Consider the following 21,660-nt stretch of genomic DNA (forward strand, 5'->3'; position numbering starts at 1 on the left):
ACCACAGAAAACTAACTTCAGCCGTTCACCACAGTGGCATCGGTGGGCTTCGAACCCGGGAGTCCTCGCGATGCGGGTCCGTCACTATGAACATTGAGCATTGACCACCACAGTGGCCTACTTTTTGAAGACTAGGGAACAGGCCTCAGTGTATCGACGCATGTATTTCACTATATAAGTTATCTTAACGGACACTCCCCGTTAGCGGACAAAAATTTCGGTACCACGGTGTCCTTTATTGAAAGATATCACTGTATTAATTTTATTGTAAGTATGTATTGCTGTGGTTCTTAACCAGGAGGTCTAAGGGTTTCGGGGAATCCTTGGAGAGTTTCAGGGGGTAGATTTGGGGAGAAAACAATGAACTTTTCTACATTATTATTTGCTGAATATTATTCTGTGAAGTTTATTATGAATATTATTCTGTGAAGTTTATTATTATGAATATTATTCTGTGAAGTTTATTATTATGAATATTATTCTGTGAAGTTTATTATTATGAATATTATTCTGTGAAGTTTATTATTATGAATATTATTCTGTGAAGTTTATTATTATGAATATTATTCTGTGAAGTTTATTATTATGAATATTATTCTGTGAAGTTTATTATTATGAATATTATTCTGTCATTGGCTTCCGTCTTATTGGCACATAGACAAAAAAGGTCAAGAATAGGGATCTACAAATCCCATGTTCCAGGTCACAACGGCGACAAAAAAATCGGCATTGGCGCTTAAAATTTTTTGGAGTCTGAGGACAACGCAAAAATTTCAGAATTTACGAAAGCATTTTTACCTACACATGAAAAGGTCACCAGGGCTCAGAAAAAAAATATATTTCAGCCATTTTTCTCGGGAAAAAAATATATGCTTGTCACCCAGAAAATTTTCCTGTAGCCTAATTTTTTTTTCCAATTTTTCAAGCCCCGGGCAAGAAGCGTTTGATGACGCAGCTGAAAAAATAAAATACAGTCTAAACTCACTATTACAACCATAAACCCCTACAACGATATTTTTTCAAGACTTGTTTGCCTGTAGCTTAATGGCTAAATTGAAACTCACTCGCGGGCCACCAACTCATGTAATTTAGTGACATCTGAATAGAAGGGGCTGATCGGGCCCCGAGTTAAACGGGGACAAAAATAATTGAAGAATTTTATTTGTTCTGAAATTATTTCTTTTATTAATTATTAATTTTTTGATTAATTTTGGAAATATTTTTTAACACTAATTCTCTGGAAAAGTTTTTGATTAATTACTAATTAAATTAATAAATTCTGAGATTAATGTTAATCTGAAATCACATTAAATAATTCTGCAATTATTTATTTCGGTAATTCTGACATTATTTCCTTCTCAATGTATATTGAAATCATTTCTTTCAAATATTATGTAATTATTCTTTCATTTCTCATTTCTTTCATTTATTCTACAATTTCTTTCATTTATTCTACAATTTCTTTCATTTATTCTACAATTTCTTTCATTTATTCTACAATTTCTTTCATTTATTCTACAATTTCTTTCATTTATTCTACAATTTCTTTCATTTATTCTACAATTTCTTTCATTTATTCTACAATTTCTTTCATTTATTCTACAATTTCTTTCATTTATTCTACAATTTCTTTCATTTATTCTACAATTTATTCTAGAATTATTCGTTTTTCAATGTCTTCAACCATTTTCTGAAAATGATCGACAGGTCAGGATGTGAAGCTCTGTGGGCCAAATGTGGCCCGCGAACCATACGTTGAAAAAAAACCCTGCTCTACAGCGATTTTTTTTCTTGCTCTGCAGAGAATCATTATATCGAAGTTTCACTGCACGGCATATAAGGTCGATCTCTGGTACGTTATTATGTGTTGAATATCACTCTGTAAAGGGGTCCCTGGCCTTCATCTTATTGGAACATAGGGTCCATGGAACTCAAAGGGTTAAGAACCTCTGATGTAAAGAATAGAATACTGCACGTAAAGTGGATCTCTGGACTTTCATGTGACAAATATGCCTCATAATGCGGCCTTCGATACATCATTCTATGCCAACTCTGAAACGCATCACGTAAATCAGAAGCCGAAGAAAAATTTATTCATTTAGTTACTGTATTATTATTATGACGATGAACATTTTAATGCATTCACGAAAAAACATTCGTGAAATCGAAAGAAACCTGATGAACCCCTCCGCGACCTGTCAGAATAATAATAATAGCAATAAAAGAAATGGCCCATCAAGGGATGGATCAAGTGCGTACGCCTCTGGCCGTTATTTATTGATGGATTAACTCTTCACCGAACTCGCCAAATCTCGTGCTGGCATACCATACAATGTTGGATGGAAAATTTCAGAAAAGGGAGAAACACACGCGCGGGCGAGGATGGATTCGATCCGTCCACCCCTCTGAGGAAAATGTGACGAGCCCACCTTCAACGATCGAGGGAGAGAGAAAGAGAAGAAGCGAGGGAGAGAGCGCTGCGTGTGTGCCCGTCCGACCCGCTCTCCTTCACACTTCACTCCGCTCTCTCTCTCTCAGCTCTCCAACTCTCTCTCTCTCTCCTCCCGACCTACCCGGTTGTAAACCTCGGTGGACTCGCCCATAAAACTCTGCAAATGGAGTGGAGGGAGGGATTGTGAAGGAAGGAAGAGCCAAAGTAAAACTCTTCCCTGCCTTCAGCCACACAGAGACAATGTGTGTATGTGTGTGCATGTGCAGCATCATCATCTCGCTCGCTCACTCTCTCTCCCTTTACTCTCCTGCCTTACCTCTGAATTAGCAATATACTATTTTGGAACAAGCCCAGACGAAATATTCCTCCATCCATAAACACGAGTCAGGTCGAATCGAACTAATTTAATATGCACGTAAAACCGTGACATTTGGGGGATTCGCAATGTAATTTCACACACTCTCCAATATCATGCATGTGGCGACATCACTAATGTCCTCATGTGTGAGAAAAAAAAATTGGTAACCTAATTTTTTTTTCCTGGATGCGTCAACATCTGTTGATTATCAGATTATATATGGCATCGTGTGTCAGTGACACGCGCTAAGCATTGATTTAGAATCAGTCAAAGAAATTATTTCAGAATCCAAGAAATTATTTCAGAATCCAAGAAATTATTTCAGAATCCAAGAAATTATTTCAGAAATTCTGAAAATCAGTCAAAGAAATTATTTCAGAATAAAAGAAATCATTTCAGAATAAAAGAAATCATTTCAGAATAAAAGAAATCATTTCAGAATAAAAGAAATCATTTCAGAATAAAAGAAATCATTTCAGAATAAAAGAAATCATTTCAGAATAAAAGAAATCATTTCAGAATAAAATAAATCATTTCAGAATAAAAGAAATCATTTCAGAATAAAAGAAATCATTTCAGAATAAAAGAAATCATTTCAGAATCAGTCAAAGAAATCATTTCAGAATCAGTCAAAGAAATCATTTCAGAATCAGTCAAAGGAATCATTTCAGAATCAGTCAAATAAATCATTTCAGAATCAGTCAAAGGAATCATTACAGAATCAGTCAAATAAATCATTTCAGAATCAGTCAAATAAATCATTTCAGAATCAGTCAAATAAATCATTTCAGAATCAGTCAAAGGAATCATTTCAGAATCAGTCAAATTAATCATTTCAGAATCAGTCAAAGGAATCATTTCAGAATCAGTCAAAGGAATCATTTCAGAATCAGTCAAAGGAATCATTTCAGAATCAGTCAAAGGAATCATTTCAGAATCAAAGGAATCATTTCAGAATCAGTCAAATAAGTCATTTCAGAATCAGTCAAATAAGTCATTTCAGAATCAGTCAAATAAGTCATTTCAGAATCAGTCAAATAAGTCATTTCAGAATCAGTCAAATAAGTCATTTCAGATTCAGTCAAATAAGTCATTTCAGAATCAGTCAAATAAGTCATTTCAGAATCAGTCAAATAAGTCATTTCAGAATCAGTCAAATAAGTCATTTCAGAATCAGTCAAATAAGTCATTTCAGAATCAGTCAAATAAGTCATTTCAGAATCAGTCAAATAAGTCATTTCAGAATCAAAGGAATCATTTCAGAATCAAAGGAATCATTTCAGAATCAGTCAAATAAATCATTTCAGAATCAGTCAAATAAATCATTTCAGAATCAGTCAAATAAATCATTTCAGAATCAGTCAAATAAATCATTTCAGAATTATTGAAAGAAATTATTTCAGAATTATTGAAAGAAATTATTTCAGAATTACTGAAAGAAATTATTTTAGAATTATTGAAAGAAATTATTTTAGAATTATTGAAAGAAATTATTTCAGAATTATTGAAAGAAATTACTTCAGAATTATTGAAAGAAATTACTTCAGAATCAGTCAAAGAAATTACTTCAGAATTATTGAAAGAAATTACTTCAGAATCAGTCAAAGAAATTACTTCAGAATCAGTCAAAGAAATTATTTCAGAATCAGTCAAAGAAATTACTTCAGAATCAATCAAAGAAATTACTTCAGAATCAGTCAAAGAAATTATTTCTGCGATTCAGAAAAAATTCCTATTAAATGAACGAAGTGATTTGAAATGATTTTAGAACAAGCAAAAGTCTTCCGTAATTCGAGTCCTTTTATTTAACTCGGGGGGGGGGGGCCCCATTGGCCCATCCGTTAATACGCCACTGAACCCGCGGACTACACGGAAAGTTCTAACTTGACCTGCAATGACAGTCTAAAATTTTTTTAATGAAAATAATTATCAACTAATAAAAATGTGCTAAGAACGACTGCAAATAAAAGCAAAAACACACAGACGCAGGAGCCTCCACGAACCCCGTATAATGCATGAATATAAAATCCACGACATATAAAATTTCACCCTACCCTTCAGTATGAATCACGCCCGTATAAACGGGACGTATGGCAAATCCAACTCTTTCGCAATGTTTTCTTCGCATCGGCGTTTTCAAATGTAGATGGTCAGCCCTCCAATCTTGGTTAAGTAGAGGGTACCCTGATGTTTAGCACCTTCCATTACCCTATAGATTCTACTATGGCAGTGTTTCTCGGCCTTTCTGAACCCAAGGACCAGTAGAATGTCCGAAACAATTCGACTGACCATTTGTGTCCCGTATTACGGGGCATTCTTGTATTTTTGGTTGTTTCGAATTGTTTTACACGTTTGTGTTACTTTTTTTTTTTTTCCAACGATGCTTATCTGAATTCGAAATATTTACTAAATTCGTGAATACACGGCTTTTTCATAATACAGTATATAAATTATATTATGATAATTTATGGTAAAAAATATAGATATTCATCTCATATATATATATAATATTTGTCAGGTTCAAAGCTATTTTTCACAAATTTTCAGCAATTTTAATAAAAATTGGTGATTGTTCCTATTTCCGGCTATGTTTTGGATCACGATTGGTTATGCCCGTATTTTACCCTATTTAAGATCCAGTTTTTCACTATTTTTCACAATGAAATATGGCCATCAGATCATTTGAATATTTTTCGTGAAATAATTTTTGTTTACTGCGATTTGTAACAGCCCTTCATACCCCCATCCCCCTTCAGCAAATTTCAGAATAAATTATCAAATTACATATATGCTCTTTCAATGATGCCAAGTCGACAGCAGTTCAATGTTTACCAAAACCCCAGATAATTCTTTGTTTTCGCAATGAATTTTATGTAATACTATATCCAAGGGTGGGGCCGACAGGGCTTTTTTGTCCCTACACTATAAAGTTCACTATAGCAAAGATCCCAGCCATAGCCTCCCCACAAGGGTTGGGCTGACAGGAATGATAGTCTCCAGCCCTGGGGCACGGGGCAATTACTATAATATATTTTTTTTTTCATGCTATAAAGAACTTTTATAAAATTTTTATAATGTAATCCCGGGCTTGGGCCAGTGGTTCTCAAACTTTTGTCACCAGCGGCTCCTTTATCATAGAAACGCTCATCCGGGGCTCTCCACTGTAGTCTGAAAAAGAACCACACTTCAAAGCACTGAAATCATCAATGTCAACCGCTCACCGCAACGCCTTTGACAAGGGTTGGCGTCGCCCATAGGAGCCGCGACACACACTTGGAGAAATACTAGGTTAGGCCTTCCTCACAAGGGGATACTGCAGTTACATAGATACCAGAAGACTCGGTAAACCAACGGCTAATCAACACGTGCATTTTTATTCTACGGTTTTTTTTAAACACATTTCTTTCGCCCCTTCAGACGGGATATTGACGCATTGGTGACAAGAAAACACCTACGCGACGGGGGTCAATGGCGACTTGACAGGCTAATCGCATGGAACTCCAGTCTCGCGATTGCCGAAATTTCATCGAGAAAAGTATGGCAAATACCGACCACCTGTATGTGGGACATCGCTGATTCTTGCCAAAAAAAAGTTACCAAACCACCCCAGGAAAAAATACCAATTATACGGCTAAATTTGCTAAAAATTTTTCCAAAAGTCGGGAAATAGCAAGCTACAACAAATCGCGGCAAAGAAAATTATATTTCACGAAAGAAAACGTCAAATATGATAAATATTTCAGACGAATATTTGTATTTATGAACGTAATCACAACGTTAAAATACGAAAAAAACCGGACAATTTTTTATAAAAGTCAGGAAAGCTAAAAATACGTGAATATTCCGTAAAATGCAGGGGGTCCTCAAGAAACTCGTCTCATCAACAAACATCACTAGTGGATGGAAAGAGCTGACATTTACGTAAATATGTGAAGGGAAGGTATTCAGACTACCTTTTTTTAGCGATGACTATTTATAGTTACTCACCCTAACTATTTCTAGGATCTGGGGATTATTATTAAACCATAGAAAAAAGGAGAAAGAAGAACAATTAAGTCCCCAAGATCACTGCGGTCCCGACGCCACACAGAAGTGCGTAATGCAGCCATATACATACTGTACTTCCATGGATTTAAATTTGTTACAAATTTAATCTCACGTGAAAGTATTGAAGCTGTCTAATTATTAAACAGCAACGATAACACTGGGGAGCTTTGCTCATATCACATGGCTCGGAAGGGGGGGGGGGGGTATTTAACTTGTTTTCAGCAGTGACCCAAAGTCAACAAAAAAATTAGCTTCGCGACCCATGGGACTGCTTGTTTTTAGAAATTAGTGAAACCAGTGACGCAATAAAAACATTTATAACAGGATTGTAAGTCTCATATTTGTCCCCGAGGCCACTCAAGCTTACCTGCCGCTTGTGTAAAGAAATTCATGTTCCGCCCCATAAAAACGACCCCGGCGAGAGGATGACAGGCCTTCAGCCTAGGAGACCCTGGGATAAACCTGATTTTATTTTTTTAGTATAAAGCCGTATACTAAAGTTTATAGAGTAAAATGTGCGACCATACGACCCACGTTTAAAGAAAGTAATCTTTTTGGTCCAAGATTATATCGTTCTTAACAGTGCCAGATAACTTAATCCACATTACAGCTCTTATTGATGATCTATCATTACTAAGGTAAAAGGTAATTAACAAGTCCGAATACAGCCAAATTTTCAGGGTATCTTAATGAGACCATGGGAGAGAGATTTATGCGATAAAAACACAGTTCACTTTTTGACCACAGGGTGAATTAGTGGCGCTTTTTTATTGAATTTTCCCTTTTCCCCCATGGTCTATACAGCGTTTATACCCAAATTTCAATGGAATATGTCCATCAGAACGGGCACTATATAGGTGCGAGTAATTTCAATATGCTACCACTGCGTGTATGCTCAGACCTATGCAGCGCCCGTACTGACACTACTCCGACCTATGAAGCGCCCGTTCTGATGTGGGTACCAGGGGCGTAGCCAGAAATTTCATTCGGGGAGGGGGACCACTTTCATTTTGGAGGGGGGACCAAAGTGGTAGAACAACAGATTGGGGCAATACTTGAATTCCACACTTTTTTTGCCTCTTGTGAGTTATAGTTTATTCTTATTTCTGGTATTGCGGTCCCGGGACCGGCCCGTTTCCTCCCCTTTATCGTCAACAGAGGCACGTGTATGGTTCTACTGCCTGTGGGCTCCACGAATTTTGCCGCCCTACTCCCATTCTAGTCTAATTTTCTTGACTACTCTTTTCTTGAATTCAACACCCTGCGATAACCCAGTGTAACCCGCTTGCTCCTTCCCCCCCCCCCCCAGCAAGTACACCTGAGTCTCTAAGTCACTCTTTAGGTCACTCTAATGCCCATACACACTCTAAGTAACTTTCTTAGTCATTCACATGCTTGCACACTGTTTTGGTCACTTACATGCTTGCACACTGTTTTGGTCACTTACATGCTTGCACACTGTTTTGGTCACTTACATGCTTGCACACTGTTTTGGTCACTTACATGCTTGCACACTGTTTTGGTCACTTACATGCTTGCACACTGTTTTGGTCACTTACATGCTTGCGCACTGTTTTGGTCACTTACATGCTTGCACACTGTTTTGGTCACTTACATGCTTGCACGCGCTCTAGATCACTCTTTTGGTCACTTACATGCTTGCACACTGTTTTGGTCACTTACATGCTTGCACGCGCTCTAGATCACTCTTTTGGTTGCTCACTGATACGGTCCCTTGCTTTATGGGTCACTCTTTTGTTCATTTACACATGCTCAAGAGGTCAGTGTTTCTCAACCACCAGTACCGGGTCCTGACGTCATTCACACCGAGTCGCGGCCTCGAAAAGATTGAGAATCACTGCTCTAGGTCATTCTTTTGGTCATTCATATGCTTGCCTGCACTATACGTCACTCACTGACCTGCTCCCTCACTCGGTAGGTCATTCTTTTAGTTATTTACATGCTTGCTCACGCTTCAAGTGTCACTCTTTTGTTCACTCGCGTGATTGCAAAATCTCTAGATCACTTTTTGGCCACACTGATCTAGTAGTCCCTAGCTGTCTGGGCAGAGGCGGATTTATTGGAGGTTGTCCAAGTTTTTTGCAGCCCTTCTCCCATTCTACCAATTTTCTTGGCTACTCATTCCTCAAATTAGACGTCCCAGCCTGCTAGCCCCTCCCCCGTAAATATGCCACTGATCGTCAAGTCTCCCTTAAAAGCATGATGTCATGTGAATTTTACTTTTGAAAATTTTTTAAACATTTGGATATTTGGTGCGTAACTGAAGCCTAAGATGCCGCCCTCTATCACTTGCCGCCCGGGTGCAATGCACTCCTTGCACCCTCTCATAAGGCGCCCCTGTTTGCCCCCCCCCCTAATCATCATAGGCACCTTGGGTAAATGTGGAAATCAAGCCTGATTCAATATAATGAATTACTTTTTTTTTTAGCCCAGAATGTATTCATAAAGATCAGAGTATAGCTTATAGCTTCACTTATTTTTTTCCAAAAGCCATATGCTGCAATTCTTGATAGAGTAATTTTATCGCTACAAATCAATGTATGATGCAAAGCTAACCAAGAAGAGACTATGATATTGATTTCACACATGTCCCATCAATGTGGTCCCAACTTGGCGACTTATACTTGGCGTGATTTTGATCAGATTGTGGGAAAAACGCAATGGTTCCTAACCTTTTTGACTCGTGAAGCCTTTTTAGAACATATTTCTATGGCGGAGCACCTTGTGGACCTCTTTTTTCATTTATTTTTTTTAATTTACTGATTTATTTTATTTTCCTAGAGTGACAGCGGAGCCCTTCAGTTGGTCATACGGGCTGCAGGTTGCAGTAATGGATGATTTAGATAGAGCTTTTTACTTGGTCTATTTGGGGTCCCAAATTGCGCTGCAGTAGCACTTCATACCCCCTTCTACCGCCCCACTCTGAATCCGCGCCTGAGAAGCCAGACGTGTTCAGCTACGAATGAAGCCCAGGAAGGCATCTTCAGCTGCGAATGACGCCGAACTAGACACCTTTAGCTTCTATTGGAGTAAAGGCAGACATCTTTAGCTGTGAATGGAGCTGGTCAGTTATCTTCGAATGGAGCGGAGGCAGGTGGATTTAGGGCGATGTGCCGGAATATCGACTGGTTGTGTAGGTGCATTGGATTGGATCATCCCGTATTTTAAGAGACAGACAAACTTCTCTTATATTATTCGGCTATTGGGGGATACAAACTATCTACACGTGCATGAAGGGGTTCTTGCGTACTTTTTTAAAACTACTTCTACGGAATTGTAACTTTTTAAGAGAAGTATGGGGAGGAGGGGAATCGAATATCAAACCAACCAACAATCTTCGTACATGGTAGTATGATCTAACTTTACATGGTCCTTTTGTTCGATTATCCCTAGGGTTCGAAAATGATAATCTTTCATAATGGTACTAGGTACTACTGCTACTACTTGACCATCTATGCATTCATATAGGGAATTTCCACCGAATCGGAACGTGGCGTGCGTGTGTGCATACAGGTTGCATAGGAAAGCCCCTCTATCCTCCAATAACTCGCGAACTGTTGATCATAGAAACATACTTCTAATTGGTAAAAGTATCAAAATAACGTGTAGACCTCAAATACGTAATTCATATCGCAATCATATTCATATGCAATATCATATAACATTTTATACGGACACTGTCCTAAAAAAAACCCAATCAGAAAAGTTGTTGCCCTGTTTCTCCCGAGCTCAAAAAGAATTTTATATGTTTAAATGCAACAAACACTGAGACAACTGAATTCAAAAATCGACGAAAATGAGGGAAAGAACGGCATAATGAGCTTGTTTGTTAATTTTTGCTGTTCGTTTCCACATTTTTGGTTATTTTTGACTTCAAATATCTCAGCGAATATTACACTTGGAAGCGTGGAATTTCCCTTTCTGGCTTCACAAGTAGGATGACCATAGTCCCGTATTTTCCGAGACATTCCCGGTTGTTTGTTTTTCTGGCTGTTTTTCCGATTTTTTTTTGCAAAAATGTCCCGGTTTTTCACGTATTTTCAACGAAGAAGCCAATTTTTTTAATCTTCGTTTTATTCATCAAATCAACGAATAAAGCTCTCTCTTTTGTGAACTCAAATTATATTATGACAATTACGACTCTAAATAAGAACATTCATCTCACATATTTGTAACGTTTTTAATTTTCAATTCTTTGCAATTTGAGAAGTGGCGCTTTATTTTCCTTGACCGGTGACTTTTCTGTGATTTTAGCGCGAGTTATTAGCAATTTCGCTTACTTTTGGCATCATTTATAGCGGTAATTGGCAATGTCCCGTATTTTCCCGTATTTCGAAGACCAATTTTCCGTATTTTTCTGGAGGTTGGGTATTTATTATTGGTAAATTGGGCTTTTTTTTTAAAGAACGGGGTGATCAAATAAGTAGCAAATTGATGGAAAGAATTTTTTTTGGATATTATGCCGAGTTGAGCTCGGCTCAGTAGAAGAAAATTCTACTGGTCTCCACCGGCAATCGAACCCAGTCCTCTTGCTAACCGGGCAAACACGCTATCCGTATATGCATAGTGTTGTTATCAGGTTCAAAAACTAAGAAAAGAGGACACCTGCGCACACGCACCCTTGGTAACGTTATTTTTTCAAATTTCCACAACAGATAGCGCTACTACATTGACAAAAAAAATCCACCATTTTTCCCCAACCAAAACAGAACCACCGTATACAGGACCTACCATTTCCTTATTGCATTAATGTCATATTTATCTCTTTATGTCTGGCTATCATCACCTTCGACTTCACAATCTATCGTCAGTTAAAAAGTAGATGTAGATATTATTAATCAGGAAAAATAGCGATGAAAAATTATGTGAAATGTTTATACATATAAAATTTCACATAATCCAAAAACGATATACCCCTACTTACTCATTTATATACATGATGGGAGTTCATCTCAAATGAAAACAAGATATAAAACATGTTTTTCAACCTTACAGAATCTTTCGCCCTATAAAATTATAACATTTGCTCGTTTTAATAGTTATGTAAAAATTTTATTTAAAATGTATTTTGCAGTTTTCTTCTTCCAGAACTGTTTTTCTCGGCTGTCTTTTTCCATATTATCCTGGAGCAAGCCGGGGGTCGCGGCTAGAATAGCATCTGCCCTGTTTCGAGGTAACTTGGGTTCTTCATATTCTGGGAATTTCAATGGCGATTCATTGTTCAAAGCGTGAAAAAAAAACACTCACACACACTCGTGAGGAGATATATAACTCTAATGAAGAGATGTGTTTCCGGGTAAAGAAAAATTATTCCGGAAACTTGAAAAGTGTGTGTGTGTGGGGGGGGGGGAACAGAAGGGGTGAATTTCCCACAACACTGGTTGATGCTTGAAAGGACATATCAAAATGGAGTTTGGTAACCCTATATAACAGGCGTGGGTTCAGATTGGGGTGATCGCCCTCTCAAGCGACAAATAACAGGAAAAGTTTCTGTTCTGTAAAATACTGGACGATTCAACTATCCTGCACAATAATTCACAGAGAATAAATAAATTAAATTTCTCAAAATTCGAAAATTAAAATTTAGTTTCAAACAAGATTGAATCGATGAAATCTCAATCTTTTGCTTCATTTCATGAACTGAACAGTTTTCCTCACTTTGAATCAATTTTTATTGAATCACGTTTATGTCACCCCATTTTATCATGAGCGCAAAATGTTTTTAAGGGGTATGAAAGTTTTGTAAAAGCTCTTTGCTAAAACTTGAAAAATACAACCAATAAGCTCATAGGTTACACTCGAGCAAATGCAACCGATTAGCTTATTGGTTGCTTTGTTAAGTTTTATAAAAGAATTTTTATAAAAAGTTTATAACGCAATCCCTATCCTGATGCATTTATTTTGAAAATCTGCAAAACATTTGTGTTTGTACACAAGTGTAATGCTGGGATTACACTTCTGCCTAACCATACATGCACGTTGTACACATTCCTCTGCGGAATTTCTCATGAATTGGTGCATGCCGGAAAGTGTGTTTACGTGTTGTGAACCTAACATGAACTTAGTTTCTGTTTAATGCTTGCTATGCATAGTGCTGCCATCTGCCATACATTTTTCTAACTATGATTGAGGTGTACTGATTGCATAAAACCAACTTCAGCTGACCACCACCGAGCCAAGATTACACTGTAAAAGTTTGATACAATATCTTTAGGGTTAACAGATTCAAAAAGTAAGAAAAAAGGACGTTTGCACCTATATCCTTAAAAGTGTCACTTTCCTCAACTTTCACAACAGATGGTGCCACTATACTAACAAACAAACCCCCCATCACAATAATTTCCCCAACTAAAACAGAAACAAAAAAGAGAGAAAATAACAATCCATCTCTCCTCACTGATAATGAATTGTTCACAGTCTGGTCGGTTCTATTACTTTGCCTGAAGCAAGACGAGGTTTTCTCGCTCTATCTCCAGAAGGCTTTTTATTCTTTCTGGAGCTTTGCTTTTTTAGCCTGGGTGCATACAGACAGTTTCAACATAGAAATCAGCACTGAGTATTGTTTGCATCCTGTTTTCTTTATTTTTGAATCGAAGAGGTAGCAAACTCTCCCTCCCACTTTAGTACACAGCATAATCTGTCTGTAAGCAAACAGTGGTATTTTTTAAAATGGATGTTGCGGTTCTTTTCTTTCAGAGCTGTTTTTTTTCTTCAAACTGCCTTATTCATGCAGGATCAGATTAACCCATAAGCACTCAAGTAATTTTGGTGCCCTGTCCCGTTAATTTTTAATCATAATGCATGGCCCGGGGCCTCGTGACAAGTAGATGTGTTTACAGTTTTCAAGCGGAACAAAATGTGTTTACAGTTTACAAGCGGAAGTAAGCAAATTGGTAAGCAGATATTTTTAGGTAAGGATTCAAAAAAGTCATTTTGCCCTGGTCTACAGCCCGAGAGCCTCAAGTGCAGAGGAGGCCTCATGACAATTTGATCTGGTTAAAATTTTGGTGTGAGTGAGATGCAAATTGTTAGGCAGGTATTTATAGCTGGGAAAGGATGGAAGGATGGTTGAAAAAAATTTGTTTTGCCTAGGGTGTGTGCGGTCACTATGATACTGTTCAGATGGTTCGGGGATTACTTTATGGAAGTTGAGCTAAATCTCAATCCAATCACTGAACATTAACGCAAATTCTTGCTACCCATTAACTTAGTTCCTCTGCTTTTGTGTCACTCTCAAGTAGTCACTCTGCAACTAGAAACGGAAATTTACTCAGTCGCTTGAGGGTCTGTATCCATTTGCATCCAACCCCGAAATTTTTAACAAAAAAAGAGTGAACTCAGTGTTTCTTCGTCCAGCACTAGGGTCACCAGATCTTCTCTCTCTTGTCCCTCCTTAACTTGCGGGCCTGGTCAGCCTTTCGATAAAGATCTTCAACTGTGTAATCAAGTACTCTTAAAATTTTAGGATTTTCTATCAGATGGTTGATGCTGGGAAAAAACTTTACATTAAAAATATAATGAACAGGCCCGCACAGGGCCCACTTGGAAGAGGGGCGCAGAATGGGCCTAAATGGACCCAAAAATGGGCCAGAAGGGGCCAAAATTCAAATTCTTGCACTAGGCACAGGAATGGCTAGCTACGGCCCTGATGGTGCCCCCATCTCTCCTGATGCCCTAAGCACGTGCTTATTCTGCTTAATGGTTAATCCAGCCCTGTATTCATGTAATCCTGGAGGAAACATGGGTCATGGTCATGTCAAGCATTTCAACTGGTTGGAGGCAACATGGATTCTCGCTTTCTGGGGATTTTGAGGGGCGATTAGTAAAAGCTTGTAAACATCAGTGGGAAAAAAACACACACAAACGGTCATATCAATGAAGACATATATGTTTAAGAGCGAAAAAAAAAACTTAGCAGGAAAGAAAGAATGATTTCAGAAACCTGAAAAGGAGGACAAAAAAAAAATCAAATTTTCTAAAACAGAGGAGGACACGTGGAAGGACATGAAAAGGGGGACATATCCTTCTAAATGAAACAACAAGATCTGGCCACCCTAGCTTATTGATTGCAATTTTTCAAGTTTTATCACAGAGCTTTTACAAAACTTTTATATTTCTGGCATTAGGCCGGAATTACACTATAAAAGTTGGATAGAAGACCTTTTATAAAACTTGAAAACATCCAACAAGTCTTTTGGTTACATTTGGTAGAATGTAACCGATGTTATGGTAGTATTTTTAAGTTTTATAAAAGAACTTTTATCGAACTCTTATCGTGCAATCTCAGCTCTAGCCAGATTTGTGCCATGTATTTTATATTCAGAGGAAGAAGTAAGCAAAGAATTCCATGTCCACACGTTTTTATGGGGTGGTGCTGCCATCTGTACGACAAAATAAAAAGTATAAATAATGCTATGTAATCTTCATTCTTATTTTTAGTCTACAGATGGCAGCAGCATTCAGAACCGGGCTTGGGCATTCAGTGCCGTCTTAACACATGGGCCCACCCGGGCACGGCCCGCGGGCCTCAAGAGTGAAGGTCTCATAGTAATCAGATCTGATTAAATTTTACTAGAATTTACCAGGTAGGGCCTCAGAAAAACCACTTGGCTCGGAGGCCCATGATGCTATTAAGACGGCCCGGTCTTGGGTGATATGAGAATGAAAATTGTCCGCATTTCTAGTTTAATTTGATAACGTCTAACTTAACTGCAGAGAATATAAAATCATGTAAACACACAGTATGAATACAAATTATTAAACTAAACAAAATATTAATGTAGACTTAATTCTTACAAAAATTATTCAAATTTGTTTTTCTGTTCATTGATAAACGATTACGCAAACTGATAGCACTTGGTGTACCCAGGCAAAGTAAATTGTTCCTCATTTTATCAAACGGAGAATTATTATTATTTAACTGGACCGGATAGTGGGAGCACGGATAGTCGCGAACCTACAGTGCTTGCACTGAACCCAAGATTGACGATACAGTATTTTATTTTTTTTATTTTTAATCTGCGGTTCCTAATCCCAAGAAAACACGATTTTTGATTGGTACGACATCCGATTAGGGTGGCCCAGATGTTCTGGCGTTTCGATATTAGGAAAAATGAATTAAATGAGACTATTTTTGGAGTTGGGTGTACTGCTCGCATGCTTCATAATTCCGCAAATAGTGCTACCGATGTTCCGAGTGTTGACGTTGAAAGTACGCATAATCAGTGCCGTAACTTGTCATTCCTGTGCAAGAATTTGCATTTAGCCCCCCCCCCAACCCACTCTTAGGCCCAGAATGGCCCATTCAGGTACGCCTTTCAAGCGGGCCCTGTGCGGGTGCAAATGCCTAGTTACGGCATAATGATTAAGTTCCCTCCCCAGTAATTTATGGGTATATAATGTAACGCATCCTACCCTTCATGGCATAAACCCTTTAGTCACGTTTATATGGGACGTCTGACAACCATGGCTTACATCCTACTCGTTCTTGCACTTCTGTATAGAAGTAGTGTGATACTATTCTCGTAATGCATTGTTAGTTTGCAATTTTGCACTACTAAACCACACATGCACCTCACCCATATTCCTCTGCGCAACCTATAACGAATTGGTACATGTTGCAATGTGTGTGTACGTGCAGTGAAACCTGACGTGAAGTTTGTTTCTGTGTAATGCTTGTCATGTGTAGTGCTGCCATCTGCCACCAGTTTTTCTAACTATGAGTGAAGTGTTATGATTAAATAATTGTATCGTTGTGTGGGCCTGTTACTCTCTGTGGCGATTTTTTTTAATGGGCAAATCTTTTAGCCGACCAAAACTGTGGGGACCGTGGGTGCAATTTTACACTGTAATACGCACCAAATGAGAGTTTTGAAAATGTCTCGGTTTTGTCCCGGACTACTTTTTGAATAGACGTCATAATCATCATCAGCATCACTTCGAGGGACAGGCACAGGATGGTCCCGCATAGTAATCAATTGTAAAATTGCCGATTTTACATTAGAAATGCGGAAATTTAGTGGGATTTTCACCACATCAATAATTTAATTGACTTTTATATTTTCGAAATATTGAGTTCGCTTAGAGATAAGAAGCGAACAAAATTAAATATAAAATAATTAGCCGGACCTACTTTTGAGTTGGATGTCCATGAAAAATAACATTAATTTCAACTTTTTATTTACATCTTCTTGAGTGTGAAAATTGAAGTTTATACGTCCCCTTATTGCCTCTGAATATATTCAACTGCATCAATTAATATAGGTTAAATTAAAAAAAAAATTAATAATAGCTTATAGATTGCATTGAAATAATTCCGCAGTAATTGAGATATGTAATTGGACAGGCAGATAGATAACTTAGCATCAAAAACAAGAAAAGAATATTTTTATACATCAATAAAAAAAAATTATTTCATTTCTGCGTTTCTTTAGTTTATATTTGTCCTATCAATTTTCCATGAGCTACCGAGGAAGGCTATGTTCGTTGCCTTGGATACCGTTTGTATATCCCGCAAAGAAAGAGGGAAATATCACGTGATACAAAAAAGGCTCATGAATGTTTCTGTTTTCAGCGATGATTTCCCGTTTTTGCAAGCACCTCGTCTGGTCACCCTACACCCGTTGCTTTTTTGTTAAAAAATTTCGTACATTGAATTATTTCAGGCAATATTTCAATTTCATACATTCTGACTTTTTCTTTTACAAAAAATTAAAGTCACATTACATTTCAGGGCTTTGAATCATAGGGTGTTGGTGAATATCTCCTTAGCAAAATCAAGCATCCATCCTCAATGTCTTAAGTTAGCACCATGACCCCAACAAGTGTAGGGCTGGCAGAGTATGGGGCCCGGGACAAAGCTCATTACTTTTTATTTTATTTTTGCACATTATAAGTCCAATATATAGGAGGCCTCACCGAAGATTTCAATCTAGGGTACCTTGCTCCAGGAGGGGAGGTTCACGTAAGCACCGAGATGCTCACGGGGAAAGAAAAAATTGTATTCCTACATGAAAAAAATGTGCTCTACTACTTTTTTATCCAGATGGGGGGGGGGGCACATTCTCTTTTATTTCAACCTGCGCAGACCTGTTCTTTCTCTGCGTACGGAATTTCGATAACTGTAGGGTAACATGCTACTTTATACAATAATATGGAGAATTTCTTTTCTGCGCAGCAAAAAAAAACTTCGGGTACACCGAAGCATTCCCATTCCCAGACTTCAAACGTCCATTTTTTGTAAAATTATTCACCACGAAAAAATGGTGCCTTTTTTAGTTACTTTTGCCCACAACAAATGAACGAGTAAAAACAAAATTCTAGCAGCAAAATATGATTTCTAGAAAATATTTAAAATAACTATACAGTGCACTGTACTTTGAGTGCAGTATTATATTATATATATAAAAAACATCATTAAACTGGAGCTCCTGCTGCCACCTATCAAATAAAAAATACAACTGTTACAGTTCTTCAATTGACAATGGTGACCCATTTTTCTACTTATGTACCGCATAAAAAAAACAATATCGTATGGTATTAATAAATATTTTATGAGCAATAATATTAATTAAATTATTAAGTTTGCCTTGAAATTTTAACAGTTAGTGTTTTTGCGCAGTACAATAACGGAAGTAAAACCAGCAAACTTTGGTCGACTTTTGTGAAATAATTGCATTGAAAATAAATTCAGATTAGAGTTGAACTGTTTTTCGTCTGAATCCTTTTAATCGCAATTAGAAAGCCAACCTGAAAACCCTAATTGGTGATACCGGGGTTCTAATGGGTAGTCTAAAAAGGCAGGGCCTCTCTCTTTGCGGGTTTTACTGTTATTTTACGCAAACAACTACTATTAAAATTCCAACAAAATTTATATTTTAACCAATGTCAGCAAAGGTTCCGATGTAAGGATATTATTCATTATTACTCATTATGCAGGAGAAAGCGTTAAAATAGAGCTATATACCAGAAATTCCTAAATTTCTACATGCGGACGCATCGTCCAATATGTTCCTCGCATTTGTTTGCAACAGATGGCGCTACTGCACCAATAATGAGCAACACACAATTGTTTTCCAATTAAAAATACAACGGCTTTTTGATCTGAGAAAATTTAATACGAGTTATATCATATCTTCATTTTGATAACGGTCCTTTATAATGCAGGGTATTTATTAATTAACAGACATTGAGTGTTGTTCCATACATTTTGTTTGTTTGTGAATTGAAGAAGGAAGAGATTACCCGATTCTTTGATAAATTGCCCCCAGGGCCGTCTTAGCGAATGCCCCCCGGACCTTCTCTGGTGCAGGGGGGTGGCACTCCACCATAATGGGATCAGGTGCTATGATAAATAACAAGTGCCACTTGGGAAAATGCCTAATTTTTCCAAGCGGAAATTCGAGCAATTGACAAGTGGCTCCCCGGACTCACTTAAAATGATCTGGACCTGCCCCTTGGGTTGCTCGTCATCTGGAATTGAGGCGTGGGTCGGTAAAATGATTCTTGGGTTACTCAAGTGATCTGGAACTGTAGCGCGGGGTCAGGTTTTCAGATCACCAAAGTGATCTGAAAATATGCCGCGGCACACTTGAGTGATCCGGAAATATGTCATGGGAGGCCACTCAAGTGATGTGGAACTGCACCGCAGGTCGCTTCTTTGATCTGGAAATGTGTCACTTAGTTCATTTTTACAAAATTAAGTTTGAGGTCGCGGGCTATATCATATGACTCCGAGGGCCACATTTGGCCTGCCTATGGGTTGAGTATGTATGGAAAAAAGACCGGATAGGCCACCGCTGTGTATTTTTAATCGGCACATTCGTTTCTTTTGCCTTCTCTGCTGGATTGAACAATGCTAATAACCCCGCTTGAAAGACATTATTATCATTATTTAATTTAGCTGACCATATTGTTACGATGTGTTTATGTTGAGTCACCAGCATTTGCTGCTGCAGTTTCATAGATATTGTGTTTTCAAGCCATCCGTATAGATTTGCACTACTGCATTATTGTCTTCAGCCGGAAATAAGGATATATAGTTCTTAGGCAGGCTTCTTGCTGGTGACGCAGCCATCCTTTTCGCTGATAGTCTTGTGATTGATTGTAAAGCACGGTTGCCAAATTCTGCTTGTTTGTGTAGTTTGCAAAACAATCCCAACTGGGCTTCTTGTTCTAGCCTGCCCAGGGCCCGTAACTAGTGTAGGCTGAGAGGGGCCCCACGAATACATGCACACTTATTTTGAATATTTCGAAAGAAATTTTGAGTTTCTTGTTTGAAATTATCTGCAAAATTAGAGAGGGGATAAATCCCACTCCTTTTTTTGAGCAAAACTTTTTGACCCCCCCCCCCCCCCCCGCAAAGGGAAAAAGTCTGCTCGGAGGCCTTGAGAAGACACGCTATAACACCATATTTTTGGGCCCAAAATTCAAACGGAATATATTCGGTGATTAACCAGGAACCATGGGTCCTAGTCTCTGGACCCTCTCCACCCTCCCATTCATACACCTGCTGCTTCGCCAAGCAGGGGAGGACCCGTGAAAGAATATATTGATTCATTTTGGTATATGTATCCATATCTGAAGTCTAGCGTCTTGGCAAGTGTCTGAAGTCTGGGTAATGTGAGAAGCTGCTGGCCACTTCGAGAGACTTCGTACGTGGTCCGCAACATATAGGGTGCCCCATACATTTGTAAATAGTTCAAAAATTTATAAAAATTGAAGGAATTTGAATATTCGAATGAGGTTTGCAAAAAAGTTATTCTCACGGAGAGGGGGATTTTTTTAGTGCAGAAAAGTTCATATCTTTATCGACACGGGGCGCTGCACGAAAGTACGGCAACAGTTTGTGCACCTGAACTTTCCTTCAATCAGTCGAGGATTCGTGGCTGATGTAAAACTGCTTCACCAATAGTGCTTCATCCATTAACGTCAACACCACAATAAAAACTTATGTATGGCGCCAAGTAAGAGGAAAATTCATGGAACTCATTCTATTTTGTCATTACTTTTGAAAAAAAAAGATGTTCCTTACTTGGAACAATTGAACTGAATTATCATTATTGAATTTTGTGTACTGTGATAAGAGAAAAATGTCTTATTACATAGTGATAGCTCTACATTTTGAGCAATTGTTGATAACCAATACCTGAACTCTTACATTAATGGCAGAAAATTTTTGCTAAGTACTTGGATAAATTTCATTTTCGTATGTGAGGTTATTGCGCTGTGACACCCATGCAGTGTTTTTTCTCCTGTTTTTCCTCCTTGAACTGAACTGACTTTGTGGTGTTGAATGGTGTTTTTGACGGTGTGCCTTGGAAATTCCGAATTAGGGACCTGGTACGAATGTGTAGGTTGTGGTGGCAATAACTCCCTGGCATAATTTTGTTTAGCCCCTGTTTTGTTCAATTTGACCATGTTTCCTCTCTTTTCTTTTTACGTTTTCTTCTTCATCACTCCCTTTTTCTTTCCCTCTTCATAGGCCTTCCTGGCCATTTTGTATGCCGACAGTCAGACGTCCTGGTTGGATGGGAATCGGCTCTACATTCTGGTCTGGTAGGAAAATTCAGTTAATCGTACATCCCGCATTTTATAGGACACTGATTTGCGCAACTCGCGATTTTATTTCGTGAAGCGCCCTCTATCGACGACAATCCGAACTATAAAATTGTCTGTAAAAAAGAAAAAAATACACCACCTTTCATGTGAGAATAACTTTTCCGCAAACTGCATTGAAATATATATCTGTTACGATAAATTGTGTGTGTGTGGTTATTGTACA

At 38.0% G+C, this 21,660-nt stretch overlaps 1 protein-coding gene across 4 annotated transcripts in view; it reads right to left on the reverse strand.

Moving 5' to 3' along the window:
- The window catches only part of LOC149077566 (LIM domain-binding protein 2-like), a 143,800-nt gene that overhangs the window by 43,692 nt on the left and 78,448 nt on the right, over window positions 1–21,660 (reverse strand). The gene's annotated exons all lie outside the window — the stretch shown is intronic.

The sequence above is a fragment of the Pholcus phalangioides genome, unplaced genomic scaffold, assembly GCF_987345545.1.
Source record: "Pholcus phalangioides strain wild (caught in Gottingen) unplaced genomic scaffold, Ppha-v1.0 ptg000015l_1, whole genome shotgun sequence".
NCBI lineage: Eukaryota > Metazoa > Arthropoda > Arachnida > Araneae > Pholcidae > Pholcus > Pholcus phalangioides.